The 6,518-nt window shown below is 34.5% G+C and overlaps 1 long non-coding RNA gene across 1 annotated transcript; it reads right to left on the reverse strand.

Moving 5' to 3' along the window:
- Window positions 1–1,814: 1,814 nt before the first annotated feature.
- On the reverse strand, window positions 1,815–6,287 carry LOC139905117 (uncharacterized). Its single transcript, XR_011779605.1, has 3 exons — window positions 6,156–6,287; window positions 1,979–2,051; window positions 1,815–1,916 (listed from the first exon to the last, which is right to left on the reverse strand). It is a non-coding gene; the product is annotated as an uncharacterized lncRNA (long non-coding RNA).
- Window positions 6,288–6,518: the final 231 nt, after the last annotated feature.

The following is a 6,518-nucleotide window of genomic DNA, read 5'->3' on the forward strand; positions in this document are numbered from 1 at the left end:
ACATAAAATATAAGGGTACTCCTGACAATTTTGAGTTGTTTGAAAAGGAGAGCAGCTTGGCTAACTTAAAATTTCTTTGGATCAGCTGCAAGGAACAGTGAGAAGAAAAAAAACATTCACCAAACTTCGTTTCTACAATTATATGTCTTTTGACAGGAATGATTCCGATTTCCATCTTCAATTTTATTCTAAGTCAAATAAGGGGATTCAGGGCCGTGACTAGGGGGAGGGATATGGAGTGTAAACCCTGTGACTCAAATATTGTTGTCAAATTTGTCGTAAAAGGAATGTATAAATGTTATCAAATCTTTTTCTTTTTGTCACAATTCGAAATAAAGAAGATTTTTTTTGTAAATTAACTACAAAATTACGTTCAAACACAAGTACAGAACTCACCATGTTCGGTAATGCTATGAAAGGTGACCTTATTGGATAATAAAAAAGAATTAAACCATTCCCACCCTGAACAAAAATGAGAAAGGAGCCATGACACAACTGATCAAGCTCCAAAGAGACAGAGTGATAGTCATTAAACCTGCTGATTAAACCTCGGACTTTGAAGAATACTTTTACTCGGAGCAGGTTTGACGTTGAAACTAGTGTTGAGAATCGATCTGAGTTCTATTTTTTTCCATTTCGGTGTAAATGATATTTTTGAAGACTGATTTGGACCGATATTTCACTCAGGATGGAGGTTTGAGACTGTCAATCATCTTCAAAATATGAACCAATTTCCTGCCCTACTAGTTATACATGTTATATACAAATTATGTCATTACACCAACACTCACAATTTAGAACCACAACATGGTGCCATGAACAAATAATCTATAAATTTTAGATGAGACCCATCTAGACAAAATTTATCTTTGGTATTTATCTAAGTCGATTTGTTCTATGTGAGCGATCAGGATCGAACTTTTTAAAGAACTGAATTAGTTCAATACCCATCGTTCTTAAGAACGGATATTTCACTCTGTATGATCAAAAGTAATCAATTTATATTGATTCATTACATACATAACTTTTAATAGTGAAAATGCCAAGATACAAATTGCTTTAGGTCAGGAAATTGAATAGTCAGTAACAGTTAACAATAATACAGATTGCTACGTAACAACCCTCTCAGTATGTTGCTAGACCAAATTTATGATGAATAATTTTTTGATTTTTTTTGTTGATATTTCTTGTTATTTGTAATTATAAATAAAAAGTTTGTTGAATTAGAATGTATTATAATAATCTTTGCTTACTAATATTATGTAATTTAAACCCTGTTCAATCCAATCTTACTAAACTAACCAACTTGCCTTTTCACAAATTTAGACCAAAGTGAAGATCGCTTAATACATATGTACACCAATTACATCTTCTTTCGTACCTCTCGGTACAACTGGAAGTATTTGTCACCACCAAATAAAACTATTTTACCTCCAAAGGAATTAGTAACTTGCTTTCTACCCCCTATTATAAGATACAAATCAACTGGTTAATGCAATCATCCCTTCACTTCGAATTTTTAATTGTAGAGTGTTGTACAAAAATGTTGCTACCTGAAAAAACTGAACAACAGCAGGCAAAGGAAGAGAAAGATTCAAAAGTATATTTTTGTATATATAAATATTATGAGGAGAAGTGTTGCTCTCACAAAAAAACTACCTTTAATCATTTATATATAAATACCTATACCGGGTAGTCCATTGCTATCTGAACACTTACTAATTCAATAATCAATAAAAGTTGAGGGATTGAAGTTCATTCATATTTCGATATATTAAAGTATAAACAATTAGTTAGAAAAAAAATATAAACTTGGGCTCTCTAACTTACTTACTTAAAATGACACTTTAACATGATCGAGAAACTTCCATTCCTGTACTCCAACCACGTGGGCGTCTCGAGGACCACCGTCTACGCTGTTAGAAAGTCCAAAACGTTAGAAAGGAATAAATGATATGTCAAAAAGGGCAAACTGTACCAAGCCAATGCCCTCAAGTCTATGAGGGCCCATGCAAGAGATCCATGTGCTTCTCACCAGACTGTTCAGAGAGCTATATAAAAAAAGAAAGGTTAGAAATAGCTTTGTGAAGGTGGAAAAATCACTTTTGACACCAGTGATGAAAGAAACCCATATCCACTGTTGCAAGACTTTTTTGAATAAGTCTTTTGAACTCCTTTTTGATACTTTGGGCACCCTACAGCCCTGATGCCAACCACCTCAAATATACCTTTTGGGTGCATGTTAAGAGGAAGGCCTGCAGTCTCTGTTCCGAGTTCCACAAAGCCAATGTCAGACAGCACTGGGAGCTAAGATAGAGGACTACATCTGCAGAGGATACCAGGCCTTCTGCCACTTCCTGGAAGCCATCATTACTGTTAAGAGTGACTACAGAATTGATTCAGAGAGCTCAGACAAACATCTATTTAAAGTATTAATTTTATTTAAATTCTATTATTAATTAATAAATTGCATCTTGTTGAAGTTTAAAATTCAAAGTGCTCAGATTTTATTGTACCACTCGGTATGTACACTTCGATGTGCGATGTATATGTGGTATCCCATCATAAGTACAGTGTATTGATATCTCTACATACGAAGCTCTATCCAATCAACCCTTTTTTAATTCTTTTATTGTTATATTGTGAAAAGTATAAATTACACTCAATTATTCTGCTTTTCATATATATTTCAGTATATATCATCCTCTATGTACGGATGAAAAATATTATATTTAGTGTGAATTACACATAGAGTCTAAATATATGTCTAAATTATGTAGAGTGGCACCGCATAAAAATGTCTTGCTGGTATCTAAAAATTAAGGAAACCGAAGAATAATATATTTATCCTGAGAATTTGAATAATATTTGGGAGGAGAGGAACATGGCTGTCATGCTGTTTAATTAGCTGTGAGATGAAGTAACAAATATCAAATCCCACTCTGGTTATAGCAAACCATAGGTAGGAATTAATTCTAAAACAATCATCAATTCTACTCTGAGTCCAACAAGAACTGAGGCTTATAACTAATGATGATAGTGTATTTTTTAGCCTGCCCGTTTTTATTTGTAATTTGTAATCTGAAGAATGAATTTTCTTCTCCTGAGCAGTTATCCTTATTATTTAATTCCTGAGTAGTGAAGATTCTTTTATAAATAGATTCAATTATATTCAAAACCTGATGAAACGTTCGTGTGTGCTCATAAAAGACGGAGCAGAACCCTTAGGATTTGTTGATGAGTTATAGTTGTAAGTCCTTGTTGGACTCGAGTAGAATTGGGGATCGACAACGGAGTAATTCTAGCAAATATCCTTGTTTATATCCTTTTCTCCTTCCTCTCTTGTCACGACTGATTGTAGCTGATCTAATGAAACCTCATGAGCATCATTCGTTCTCTCTTCCTAAATACTCTTCGAATTGTCGTACAGACAAACTTTCCATAAAAAATATGGAATATAAGTATCCTAAAAATCTTTAGTGTTACTCCCCGTTTTTTCATGGACATCCTCACGAGCAGTTACTCAATACATCTCTATTAATAAAAGACAGTTGCACTCCAGGGTAATTATAATAGCATCAGCTCTTGCTTCTTTCAATCTAAAAGGATATTCAATGAGGGAATTTCATTATGTGACCATAAAATACAATTTGAAGAGTAAGTGAGTTGATATAATTAGACTGAATTGAGTAAAAGATATGTTCTTTCGCTAAAAATATTGCAAAAGGTCGTGAAAAAGTCTTTAAGAAAATAATATTGATTCAACTTAAGAGCCATGTAGCCGGTCAAAACAGTTTATGAATGTATAAAAAGACATCACGGGGTGCACTGTTTATAGTACTCCCTTATTCATAAAGAAAAAAAGGGAGTATAATATTCAGGGAGCACTGCATAAAATGAAAGATTTCTTACAGGCGTTTAGTTCAACTCATATTAAAAAATCTGGAAGTACTTTATATAAAATTAAAAAAAAAGTGAGTGTGCCTTTAGATGAGGTTTAGCAACGAGCTAAAGTACTTCCTCGCTCATCAAATCTTATATATTTTTTCTCTCAATCTGTTATTATTATTATTTTTTTATTATTGAGGAGAGAATGTCTAAGTAGGAGTGAGTTTGTCCATGAAAAACGGAGGGAACACCAAAGATTTGTTGGTGTATTATATTCTATATTATTAAAACAAAATTTGTACGTTCGTCGACGCCTAAAACTCCGCTAGTTGATGATATATTTTCTATCTTGAATAGCTTTAGAAAATAATAATAAAATGACATTATGACTGATGAGCCATGGAGTACTTTAGCCTTTATAGTGAAGGGGTCTATATCCTTTTTCCTCTGAGAAGTACTTTCAAAATTAAAATGGCTAGGAGCTACTCATGTTTTGTAACATTTATTAGGTTTCTTTTCATTTAAAATATATACCTGTTCACATCTCACAATCTGTTTTAAAACATCACAAAACTATGATTATTATTACTACCAATACATCTATATTGTTACTTATTCACTTATCAATGTTATATATCCCATATAATTACTCACCCTTCACAAAAACTACTTGCATACATTAAGACATCTGAAAATGAAATGATATCATGGGTCACTTACAATTACAATTTCTATTTCAAGAATAAAAAACTTTACCTTGTACAACCTTTTAAATAAACAATTATCAGTATATTCTAAATCATGAAATCCACATAAAGAAAATAATTGCATTTTCTATAAAAAACAGATCAGTTCAGTTCAATAAAGGTGTGTTTGATTGCAGCTTTTTAGCTATTGAGATGACTGACACTACAAGGAGTCAACAAGAGGTGTGTGCTAAGTGTATTAACTTAAGTTTACTCTTATGGAGTCATGTATATGTTGATCTGTCAGTCTCGTTCTGGTTCATGTCAGAAAAGCTGACTCACAGAGGTTTGTAGATCCAAACAAAGGAGACATTTTCAGGGCTGTATGATGAATATTTTCATAGTTGTCAAGCTCTACCTAGCTCCAGAAAAGCTGCTAATGCTGCTGATACTTCAACTGCACATGCTTTTGAAGGTTAAAAGCCTCCATTTTCATTTCCACAGGATCAACTCAAAAAAGTTTATTCATATGTCCTGAAATCTCACCTATGTCCACATCCATGAAAGGGTTGGTCATAAATGTCACACCCGGGTTCATGTTTATTAAAGTCACTGAATCTGTCAGCAAACTCCTGTACAAGACTTGATAAGATGTCACAATACCTGGACAAATTTTAAAAGCTGGCTTCACCTGTGTGTGATTGCCCAGCATCTTCAAGACAAAGGGGAAGTGCTGATATCCTTCGTTTTTCACTTGCTGAATGTACAATGAAATTTTTGTACTGAACGTCTTGACAGCATTGATCATGTCACATATTTTTTTTACCATTGTGTGGTAGCTATAAGTTCAGTCGGTTGATTGTCTCACTGAATCGGTCAGGAAAGCAAGATCAAGTAGCCACTTTGAGTCACATAATAGGCTGGTTTCCTTGTCCCTCGTTTCCATGAATGCCTTGATTTTACCCTGCAAGAAAAAAACCTGCTGAAGTATTTTCTCCCTAATTAGCCATATGACCTCAGCGTGGATGGGGAGACCCCCATACTCTGCAGAGAATTCCTGAAGGAACAGCTTGAAGCTCCTGTATTTCTTTGCTTTTTCTCGAATGGAATTGACGATCCTTATAACAGGCGTCATGACATAGTCAAATCCCATAACTTGTACGCATATAGCCTGTTGGTGAATGATACAATGATAGTTCGCAATCTAAAGTGAAAGCCTATTATTGCAAGTGTTCCGTCAGTTGTTAAAAACACCTGCTTTTGAAAAGGGATCTTCTTTTCTACAAGGTAATCCTTTATTGTGTTATAAATATCAACTCCCTGATTGTAGTTTTCAGTGGGAGTAAGTTCAAAAACTACTTTTGGGGGGAAAAGTTGTGAAACACCATCCGAATGAAAACAGCTCACTGGGCTGTATCACTGCATTCTACAGACTCATAGCACAGGATAGAGAACCATTTGCACCTATTTATGTCAGAGTCTAGCTGTTTTGACACATACGTAGACAGCGCATACACTCTACTCTCTATAGTATTGCCAATAAGCTGTGAATCGGTGATCAAAGACAAAATGTGTCCTTACTTTTGAAATCCATGAAAAGCGTTTCAGCCACCACGGGGATGACCTCCTTTAATATCCCACTATGGTGAAGTGCTTTTTCGCTACGTTAAAATGTGCACCACTTTAAACGAAACCTCTTTTGCTGAATTGACCTTCTTCGCCGGTTTGGTAAACAGAGACTGTTGCCGTTGAAGCATTGTCTTCAGCTCTGCTATCTTTTTTTTTTTTTGTAGATTTCTACCCGCAGGAAAGTCCCATTAAAAGGTGCCATGGACTTTGTTGAAATGACGCTCCACATTACACTTTTTATCGACTCACACGCTGACCAAACAGATTAAACACACACACTTGTCGCTAACGTTGGTAAACAAAATTCTAACTCCC

This window comes from Lepeophtheirus salmonis, chromosome 4 (genome assembly GCF_016086655.4).
Source record: "Lepeophtheirus salmonis chromosome 4, UVic_Lsal_1.4, whole genome shotgun sequence".
Classification (NCBI taxonomy): domain Eukaryota; kingdom Metazoa; phylum Arthropoda; class Copepoda; order Siphonostomatoida; family Caligidae; genus Lepeophtheirus; species Lepeophtheirus salmonis.